The sequence below is a fragment of the Triticum aestivum genome, chromosome 4A, assembly GCF_018294505.1.
Source record: "Triticum aestivum cultivar Chinese Spring chromosome 4A, IWGSC CS RefSeq v2.1, whole genome shotgun sequence".
Lineage (NCBI taxonomy): Eukaryota > Viridiplantae > Streptophyta > Magnoliopsida > Poales > Poaceae > Triticum > Triticum aestivum.
Window position 1 is genome coordinate 712,258,244 of NC_057803.1, and position 12,061 is coordinate 712,270,304.

Here is a 12,061-nt window from a genome sequence, read left to right on the forward strand (position 1 = left end):
TTTGTGCTTGTTTCCTTTTTTTTCTTTTTCTTTTGGTTTCTCATTTATTTCTTGCATTGTTTTTCTTTTTTGCTTCAACACATGTTAATATTTTCAGTACACAATCAACATCTTTCGTGTTAATATTTTCAGTACACAACCAACATCTTTCGTGTGCGTTAGATATATATTTTTAATACACATTTAACATTTTATGTCTATGTTTTTCCATACACATTGTAGGTTTTTGGTACATATCTAATACATTTTTTTAAATATATGTTTAACTATTTTTGAAGAGAAAATTAACATTTTTTCGAATACATGGCCAACATTTTTTCTATACACATTTAGCATTTTTCAAATGCCTTGTTAACACTTCTAAAATACAAGATTAGCATTTTATTTATAAATGTTCAACATTTTTACTACACACGGTTAACATTTTCTAAAGCATGATTAACATTTTCGAAATACACGATTGACATTCTTTAAATACATGGTCAACATTTTTTATACACATTTAACATTTTCAAATGCATAATTTGACATTTTCCAATACAAGATTAACATCTTTTTAATATGTGGACAACATTTTTTCTATACACATTTAATATTTTTCAAATGCTTCATTAACACTTTTCAAATACAAGATTAATATTATTTTTAATACATTGTCAACATCTTTTCTGTACACATTTAACATTTAAATGCTTGTTGGACATTTCTCAAATACAAGGCTAACATTATTTTAATACATGATCAACATTTTTATACACATTTAACACTTTTAAATACTTCATCAACATTTTTAAAATACAAGATTAACATTTTTTTCAAATGCTTGATTAACATTTTTTAAATACATGATCAACTTTTTCATACACATTTGTATTTCTTCTCTGTAAATTTTGTGGATACATGAGAAATAATTTGTCTGTACGCATTTAACATTTTTTCAAATGCTTGGTTAATTTTTTTGAAAAAATATTTGTACATAAAGCTTGATTGACAGCTGATTCATGTTTCCTTGATATGTTACTACAACACATCCCAAGCGCTTGTTGGGATGGCTAGCAGGATATTCCTATCGAAGCCACCAGGGTTCGAATACTGGAACCCACTCGCAAGTTCGCTTCAGTGAGAGATCGATCAGACTCGTGTGAAAGCGAGACATATCAACACCCGCCGGAAGACACGGAAACAACTCGTGGGTGGACGCCACTAATTTCTTTAATTTAGGATGTAAAAAATGTTCCAAGAGTCTAAATAATTGCGGATGAAAGCATATTAAAGAAATTACGAAATGATCATGAATTCAGTAAGCTTTAACAAAATATTTGTTCATGATTTTGAATTTTTTTAGAGATATCATAAAATGTTCGCACGTACAGAAATGTTTGAGATTTTCAGCAAATTTTTAAATATGAAAAATATAATGGTTTTGAACAATATTCTTGTATTAAAAAAATTAATAATTTAAAAAAGAGTGAATTCGAATAACGTTCATGAATTTTTAAAAATGATCGCAAAAACTAAATAAAAAAATTTAAAAATTGTTCCCAAATTTTTAAAAAACTTTATTGGCTAAGATATTCGATGATTTAGAAGAAATTCATCAATTCAAAAATTGTTCAAGCATGTCTAAAACTATGTTGTCAAAACAAAAGAATGTCCGTGATTTTCAAAAAAAAAATCATCTGGTCAAAAATCATCTGTCTATCACCCCAAACAAACGGTCAAGTTGAACGTGCAAATGATCTTATCATGAGCGGCATCAAACCCAGACTAGTGCGATTCTTGAAGGAATCAGACACGCATTGGGTCGAGGAACTCGACTCCGTACTCTGGGGCTGCGGACCACGCCGAATCGCACCACTAGATAGACACCATTTTTTATGGTGTACGACACAGAAGCAGTGCTGTCCTGTGACATAATTCATGACTCACCTCGCGTGCGCATGTATGAAGAGAAGGAAGCCGAGTTAGACCGACGGGACAACTTAGATGCTTTGGAGGAGGAGCGTGATGTCGCTAAAGCCCGTTCCGCATTCTACCAGCAACAGGCTCGAAGGTATCAAGGAAGAGAAGTACGGGCCAAAACTTATAATATTGGTGAACTCGTTCTACACCTACCTGAGAAGAAGAAGGACAAACACAAACCCAAGTGGAGGGTCCCTTCATCATTGATAAAGTTCTCACCGGAGGAGCGTACCGTCTGCGCAACGCATCTGATAACAGACTCGAGCCGAACCCATGGAATGCGGCCAAACTGCGGAGATTCTACGCCTAGCGCCGAACCCAGTGTTCGTCTCCTTCACTCCGCTTCTTCAATTATGTTCCCTTTCCTCCTTTCTCTCCCCTTTTCTTTTTCTTTCTTTTCCTTTTTTTACAGCCTTAAAATTGTACGGATGCCCTGAGCATTCCAGCCGCACTATGCGTGCACACTATACCTGGGGGCTTCTTATTCGGAAGCTAAATATAACCACTTTTAATGGCTTCTTGCTAGCCACATATGCATTTTTATTTTCATATGTGCCTTTTCTTTACCATTATATGCATCGATATGACTTAAGTTTTGGCCATGCTGGGTTGCCTGGCTCTTGTATTTATGCCCTACGTTCCCGTTAATTCGGCTAGGGCATAAGGGGAGCGCCTCTGCGATTGTTACTGCCGGTTGAGCCGGATGTGTACCTCACACCGGGTGAAGCCGAAAGCTAGCGTTCTTAAGAGAATATTCGGTCGGTGAATAAAAGATGTCCTCGTTCATAACGACAAAAAAAAACCCAGATGTTTTGTTTCCTGTGCTTCTGTTCGAAGATCGGACATGCACATCGATGCATGCGTACCTAGAGAAAGGAACCCCTAAAGGAACTATTCTCTATGGAAGATGGTTCTTACTATCCATGTAATATAACATAACTAGTTGGGTACTTGTCTGTTCAAGCACTTATGACCCCTACTCCTGGTTTCCACGCATACCCCGGTTTTTCATAACTGTGCGGGTATTCGGACACACCCCGGACTGTCGGATCCGTGGGCTGAAGCGAAAAGGTCCGCCATGACAAATGAATTTCAATCCGGCTAGGGAGTACATGAGTCCGTTCAAATTACATAATCATATCGACTGGCCGTACTCTTCCTCTATACCATCCAACAGGCTGTCTAACTGTAGGACCTTGAAGTATGTCTAGAGGGGGGGGGAGGGGGTGATTAGACTACTTGACCAATAAAAACTTGACATTTTCCCAATTTTAGAGTTTGGCAGATTTTACCTATTTTAGGACAAGTCAAGCAATCATCACACAATTCAAGCAAGCATGCAAAGAGTATATAGGCAGCGGAAATTAAAGCATGCAACTTGCAAGAAAGTAAAGGGAAGGGTTTAGAGGATTCAAACGCAATTGGAGACACGAATGTTTTAGGCGTGGTTTCGATAGGTGGTGCTATCGTACATCCACGTTGATGGAGACTTCAACCCACAAAGGGTAACGGCTGCGCGAGTCCACGGAGGGCTCCACCCACGAAGGGTCCACGAAGAAGCAACCTTGTCTATCCCACCATGGCCGTCGCCCACGAAGGACTTGCCTCACTAGCGGTAGATCTTCACGAAGTAGGCGATCTCCTTGCCCTTACAATCTCCTTGGTTCAACTCCACAATCTTGTCGGAGGCTCCCAAGTGACACCTAGCCAATCTAGGGGACACCACTCTCCAAGAAGTAACAAATGGTGCGTTGATGATGAACTCCTTGCTCTTGTGCTTCAAATGATAGTCTCCCCAACACTCAACTCTCTCTCATAGGATTTGGATCTGGTGGAAAGAGGGTTTGAGTGGAAAGCAACTTGGGGAAGGCTAGAGATCAAGATTCATATGGTAGGAATGGAATATCTTGGCCTCAACACATGAGTATGTGGTTCTCTCTCAGAAATGGTAAGTTGGAAGTGTAGGTTCGTTCTGATGGCTCTCTTCACGAATGAAGAGGAGGTGGAGGGGTATATATAGCCTCCACACAAAATCTAACCGTTACACACAATTTACCAAACTCGATGGGACTGAATCGTTAAACTCGGACGGACCGATTCAGTAAACCTAGTGACCGTTAGTGATTTTCGGTGGGACCGACATGCATCTCAGTGAGACCGATTCGGTTAGGGTTAGGGCATAACGTAATCTCGGTAAGACCGATTACACAAACTCGGTAAGACCGATTTTGGTAATAAGCTTTCCAGAGAGTTGGTCAGGTAAACTCGGTGGGACCGATTTGCTCTTTTCGGTGAGACCGAAATGTTACAAAAAGAAAATAGAGAGTTTACATTGCAATCTCGGTGGGACCGATCGCTCACTTCGGTTAGACCAAAACGTTACGAAGGGAAACAAAGAGATTACAATCCCATATCGGTGAGACCGAGATCCCTATCGGTAAGACCGATTTGCTTAGGGTTTGTGGCAGTGGCTATGACTTTTGGAATCGGTGGCGCCGGATTGAAAGAATCGGTGTGACCGATTTTGGCTTTAGGTTTAGGTCATTTGTGGATGTGGGAAAGTAGTTGAGGGTTTTGGAGCATATCACTAAGCACATGAAGCAAGAGGCTCATTAAGCAACACCTCATCCCTTCTTGATAGTATTGGCTTTTCCTATAGACTCAATGTGATCTTGGATCACTAAAATGTAAAATGAAGAGTCTTGAGCTTTTGAGCTTGAGCCAATCCTTTGTCCTTAGTATTTTGAGGGATCCACTTTCATCATCCATGCCATGCCATTCATTGAGCTTTCCTGAAATAATAGTCTTGGAATAGCATTAGCTCAATGAGCTATATGTTGTTATGAATTACCAAAACCACCTAGGGATAGTTGCACTTTCAATCTCCCCTTTTTTGATAATTGATGACAACATATAGATCAAAGCTTCGACAAATGATAATAAAATTTAAATAACATTGTCGCTTTGAGAAGTATGTGATAAGCAAGAGCTCCCCCTAAATTTGTGCATAGTTTTAGATTTGCTTTGGACTGCAAATGCACAATGAATTAGGCTCATGGGTTACTCTTCCATGTCACATACATCTTGGTGGAGCGCTCAAAATAATAAACAATGAATACATGCACTCATCACCAAGCATAGTGAGTGATCACATAAGATAGATAGGATAATATCAAGCATGCATAAGTGTAGCTTATGATCAAACACATGATCATCAATGTCTCACAAGCATAGTATCTCAACCAAAAGCAAACAAAGATAAACACACCAAAAGCAAGAGAGAACAAAAGCAACTCTCTCTCTCTCTCTCAAAGCCTATGATCTATACATTTTTCTCCCGCTTTGGCAACAAGTTACCAAAAAGTTCATAGAAAATGCATAGTGCTAGATCGACTCTCAGGCTTGATCTTCTGGTGGTGGTGTCCTGATAACTCCATGGATGAAGGCTTCAGTTGATGTAGAGGGTGCTGGAGTTGATGCTGAAGCTGGTTGCACTAGAGCTGAAGGGGTAGTGGCTGGTGCTGAAGTTGTTGCTCTAGTGTCTGTCACTGGCTCTGCAACTGACCTCTGGGCTCTGGGCACTCTGGCAAACACATTTGTGGTTGTCTTGCCCTTCCTCTCCTGCATGTCATCCTGCAGCTGCTCCACAACTGACTGAATCTTAGTTACCTTGACATCTAGATCATAGAATTTTTGTTCCATGATTCTTTCCAGGCTCTCCTGGTTTTGAGTTAGGGTGGCCAACCCCTTCTCAATCCTCAGAGATGATGCTATCAAGTAACCAAGCTGCTCCTGTTTGGTTTTCGAGAAATATTCAGATGCCTCCTCTTGAGTTGGCATCTTGGCAGCCTTCTCCTTCCTTGCCTTCTCCTTCTTCTCCTGAGCTTGAACTGATTGTGGATCATCTTCATTCATGACAACCTCATTGTCCTAAAAGTCTGGATAAAGTGGAAAGTGTTCCTTATCCAACTGATATTTGCCAGTTCCCATCTTTGAGTTGATCAATTCCTGAATCTGAGGTGCATATCCACAGCTCCTCTTCTGATCTGCTGCAGTCCTCTTCATAGTTTCAACTATAAGGCTCATGACTTTGAATTTTTGTGGCACATCAAATAAATGCAACATGTTGATGGCATACCCTCTGATCATGTTATGGTCACCAGACTTGGGCAACAGAGTGTGCCTCAGAATCCAATTGATAGTAGCCAGCCCTGACAGCAGAAAGTGGACTGATCCAAAAGAAGAAGTCTCTAGGGCTTTGTCTGGGATCTCCTTGTACATGTGAGCCATGGTATTGTGTCCCATCTTCTTCTTTGCATAAATATCCAGATCATCATCATTTTCCTTTGGGGCATTGATCAGACTTGCCCATTCTTCAACAGTGGATTGGTACCTTGTACCTTCAGACATCCAAACAATTCTTCCATCTGGGTAAAAAAGTGCTGTGGAGTAGAATTGCATGATAAGCTCATCATTCCAGTTGGTGAACTTTTGTCCAACAAAATCTGCAACTCCATAAGCAATAAAGCTGTCTTGCACTCCAGATAGTGCTGTTCATTTTCCTTGATGAATTTCCAGTCAACCCACCTCATGTCACAAACTATGGGCTTCTTGTCAAATAAGATTGTCTCATAGAAGTCCTGCTGTTCCTTTGTGTGGAACCTGTAATCAACAGCAGTTCTTCTTCTTGTGGCATATGGATTTGCCATTCTCCACAGTCTCAGCCCTGAATCCTTCCTGATTTTCATGTCCTCAGCCACAGGATGGGCATCATTGTGGTCTGGTATCTTGGGCTTGAGCTTTCTTAGAACCTGTCCTTCTTCATTTTCCTCCTCAGCAACATTGGGCACTGGGGCCTTGTTCTTCTCAGCAGCTGGAATACTCCTGGTATTCCTCTTTGGTGTAGACTTGGCCTTGGGGGCAGCTTTGGGTGCTTCCTTGGGCTTAGATGTTGCAGCCCCTAATCTGATTGCATCTCCCATAAGCTTAGCTGCCTTTGGAGCTGGTGCAGTAAGCTCTTCCTCTTCCATCATGGAAGGTTGCCCAACAACTCTGGCCATGGTCTTCTTGACCCTTTCCTTCCTCTACTTGCTTTCATCAGCTAGCTCTTTGGGATCAGGATTTTCAGGCAATTGAGTTGATGCTCTGGCCTTGGGCATAGGTTGCCTTCTTGCAGGCCTTTTAATCTTCGTGCCTGGCTTTATATCCTTTGCTGAGCCATATTCCTTCTTGAGCACCACTTTCTTGGAAGTAGCCTCATCTTCCTTAGCCTTGTAATCTTCATCCTCTAAATTTGAAGTTCTTTTCCTCCTTTGCCTAGTTGCAGCCTTAGGCAAATTGCTAGGAGTACTTCTGCTCCCTTCATCTAAAGTTGAGGGACTAGTGCCCTCACTCAAGTCCATCTGCTCTCCTGACCTGTTCTGACTGTCACTTTGATCAGACATACTGCAAAAGCTGACTGCTGGTCCTGTGAAGAGTTATAGATGAGATAGAAAAGATGAGCATCACAAAATGCAGAGGTTTTTGCAAAAGAATGACTCAAAAGTTCAGTATTAGTTTTCCACTAAAAGCATTTCGGATCCACCGATTTTCAAACTCGGTGATACCGAAGCAGTTTTGGAACCTAAACCGATGATCTCGGTTGGACCGAGTTTCAGTTTGGTGGTACCGAGACTGCTAGGGTTTCACAGAATCCTCAAATCGGTTGCACCGATTAGTAATTCTCGGTCAGACCGAGAGTCACTAGTGCAATGGCATAAGCCAAATCGGTGAGACCGAGTTTTTCAACTCGGTGGGTCCGAGATGGTTTCGGCGGAAACCTAAACCTAAAAATTTGAATCACATCTAATCTATGAACTACTTTGGATGGATAGAAGGGTTTCAATCGTGGCAAGAATCTATGAAAACGATGTGCTAGGAATCAGACGTGGATAGCACAAAGATCAAGTCCATACCATAACTTGGCGGTGGACTTGCTACGGCGGCAACGGCGGGGTCGAAATCCATTGACGGCAGCGAAGACCAGCGACAGGAGGCTGCTGGCGATGAGGAGACGATCCGGAGACCACGATGGCAGAGCGAGCTGTTGCACGGGCGAAGGGTTTCGGAGAAATTTCCAAAAATTTGCCCGTGGCTATATATATTGCTCAACCCTGTCGGTGTGACCGAGTGGAACAACTCGGTGGCACCGAGATGCATAACTGTGTTCAGTTACAGCAAATCGGTGAGACCGAAAAGTTCAAATCGGTTGCACCGAGATTGAAAACTCAGATAAACTTGATGATCTCGGTAGGACCGAAATGGAAGGATCGGTCAGACCGAGAATCACTAAGAGGTTTTGGAAGTTTAAGTCTATGACGAATCGGGGACTCCGAGTGCTCCTCACACAGAGTGGTTCAAATCTGACTTGATCAAATTTTGTGATGTAGCATGAATAGAGTTTGAGACGAGAAAAGCATAGATAGCTAAAGAAGGTTCTTAGGCATTCTTGTCCATCCACTTGGCACAAAGAAAAGAAACCAAACAATCAAAACAACAAGTGAATGTCCTTGAATGAGTAAAATATGCACCAACATGCTCACACAATAAGATGGCAATTGAAATATGTGGCAAAGCATGCACAACCAATTCTAGCATCTATCAAACAATTGGCGATGACTAGGTCATCTATATATGAGAATATTGACTTAGGAGTCAAATGAGAACATTTGATCATAGGTCATACTCATCATTTAAGTTCAAGTGGGGTTACCACTTTTACATAATGCATTAATGTGTTCACACCATTAGAGTTGCTTTGACTCAATTCTTAGAGTTAGCCCCCCCTAGATGTGAGATCCCCCCTTGGAGGGATGAACTAACCTTGGGTTTTGTCGATGATGACTTCATGTAGGTGTTGAATATGTAGATGCTCAATGTTGATGTAGATCATTTGGAGCAATCCTTTGGAGTGAGTTGCACTTTCAACTTGCCTACATGGGTTAGTCCCACAAGGAACAAACAAGAATATCCATAGACATAGATTGATGCACACACAAGATGATGTCCATGAAAACATTAGGTTACCTTGTCCCTTGCCTTACCAACATGAGGGTTTGTGACTCCTTCAACTAGTGCAAGATGTGGAAGTTGATTGCACTTGTTCTTGCCAAAATGATATGAGTGAAGAATGTTGACGGAGTCACCCTCAATAACTCTCTAGTTCTTCTTCTTAGGGATCCACATCATCTTGATGGGAATCCTTGGAGTTGTAGTTGTACTTGATGAAGTAGAACTTTACGTAGTCTTGGGGACCCACTCGAGCGAGGCTTTAGGTGCTTCTTCAAATGCATCAATCTCTTCTTGAAGCTTGTCCTTGCCTTTGTTCATGTGGTCTTGTGGTGGAAGATCATCTTGAGCTTGTGTCCCCTTGAAGGAAGTAGGATCATACTTATCTTGTTGAGGAACAAACTTTGTCTTGGGGTATTGATCTTCTTCCCACTCAACTCCATTGGCGTTGAACTTTCGTTCAAAACCAACACCTTGATTCTTCCGGTACCTTCCTTGCTTGTGTACAATTTCCTCGAATTGCTTACTCCCGGCAAGGCTCTTGTAAACACCTTTCTCTATAATTCCCTTCAATAAACTATTTTCTTGCTCAAGTGTAACTTGGCTAAGAGAATCATTAGTGGAATCAAGAGAACTACTAGAAGCAACAATATTGGATTTAACATTATTATTGTTACTACTAGAGGAAGTATCTTTCTTGTACTTGTTACTAGACTTGACTTGAGGCATGTAAGTAGATAATAGTAAACGCTTGGCAATGTAAGAAGAACTTTTCTTGCGGAGATCATCATTGATTGCCTTTAAGAACTCATGCTCTTGCTCAAGATTGAGATTTTCAAAGCGTAACTTCTCATGAGCCCTTAAAAGTTCTCGATGATCTTCGAAGATAGTTTCATGAGCCAACTTAAGAGTGTTTAGTTCTTTAGTTAGAAGCTCAATTTTCTCCTTATCATTGTCATTCGTTTGATTAGCATGATTAATTGACGTTTCATCATAGTATTCATCACTAGAGTTGTCAACAAGTAAATCATCATCCACAAGCAAGTCATCCTCATCACTATTGAAATCAACATACTCGGGATGTGTTACCTTTGGACCTTTGGCCATGAAGCATCTTCCAATTCCTTCATTTGGTGAGTCAAATATGTCATAGGAGTTGGTTGACACAAGTGCTAGACCGGCAACATCTTCATCTTGAGTATGTTCGGAGTCGGAGTGATAGCTTCTCTCGGAGTGATTGTCGGAGTCGGAGCCGGAAACCCATTCACCAACATGAGCTTGATGTCTTCATTTTGTGTAGCTCCTTGATGACTTGTCCTTCCTTTCCGAATCCTTGCTTCTCCGTGAGGGTCTTCGTTCATAACGATCATCTCTACTCCTCCTCTCTCTTGGTGGTGATTCTTCTCTTTTGCTCCTTCTTCTTGGAGAATCTTCTCTTCTTTTGTAGGGTGCCGTACACTCATTGGAGTAGTGTCCGGGTCTCCCACAATTGTAGCAATTGCGCTCTTGACTAGAAGATCTCTTGTCATGATAAGACCATGACTTGGAGCTTCTTTCTTTGCTTCTACTCTTGTAGAATTTGTTGAAGTTCTTCACCATTAAGCTCAATTCTTCATTGAAGGTTTGTTTCTCACTTGATGATGTGGGGGATTCACATGAGGCTTTGTAAGCACCACTTGACTTGTTGTGAAGTTCCTCCTTATCCTTGAGTGACATCTCATGAGCAACAATCCTTCCAATGACTTCCGTTGGCTTGAGATCTTTGTAGTTTGGCATCATTTGGGTCAATGTGCACACGGTATCATACTTTCCATCCAATGCTCTTAGGATTTTCTTGATGATGAATTTGTCGGTCATCTCTTCACTCCTTAAGCCGGCAATCTCATTTGTGATAAGAGCAAGCCTAGAGTACATTCCAGCGACACCTTCACCATCCTTCATTTTGAACTTGTCAAGCTGACTTTGGAGCACATCCAACTTGGATTCCTTGACGGACTCGGTACCTTCGTGCATATCAATCAAAGTATCCCAAATTTCCTTTGCATTCTCAAGACGGCTGATTTTGTTGAATTCTTCGGGGCATAATCCGTTGAAGATGATGTCACATGCTTGAGCATTGTATTGCAGCATATTCAATTCTTCCGCATTAGCTTCACGGTTCGGTTCTCTCCCATCAAAGAATTCACCTTGCAAGCCAATACAAATAATTGCCCAAACGGCGGGGTTATGTCCAAGAATATGCATTTTCATCTTATGCTTCCAACTAGCAAAATTAGTACCATCAAAGTAAGGACCTCTACGGTGATAATTTCCCTCGCTAGACGCCATACTCTCCTAGGTTGTGAAACCAAGGCTATGACCACCAAAAGCTATGGAAATCAAAACAAATGGAGACCAAGGCTTTGATACCACTTGTAGGACCTTGAAGTATGTCTAGAGGGGGGGTGATTAGACTACTTGACCAATAAAAACTTAACCTTTTCCCAATTTTAGTGTTTGGCATATTTTAGCTATTTTAGGACAAGTCAAGCAATCATCACACAATTCAAGCAAGCATGCAAAGAGTGTATAGGCAGCGGAAATTAAAGCATGCAACTTGCAAGAAAGTAAAGGGAAGGGTTTAGAGGATTCAAACGCAATTGGAGACACGGATGTTTTTGGCGTGGTTCCGATAGGTGGTGCTATCATACATCCACGTTGATGGAGACTTCAACCCACGAAGGGTAACGGCTGCGCGAGTCCATGGAGGGCTCCACCCACAAAGGGTCCACGAAGAAGCAACCTTGTCTATCCCACCATGGCCATCGCCCACGAAGGACTTGCCTCACTAGCGGTAGATCTTCATGAAGTAGGCGATCTCCTTGCCCTTACAAACTCCTTGGTTCAACTCCACAATCTTGTCGGAGGCTCCCAAGTGACACCTAGCCAATCTAGGAGACACCACTCTCCAAGAAGTAACAAATGGTGCGTTGATGATGAACTCCTTGCTCTTGTGCTTCAAATGATAGTCTCCCAAACACTCAACTCTCTCTCATAGGATTTGGATCTGGTG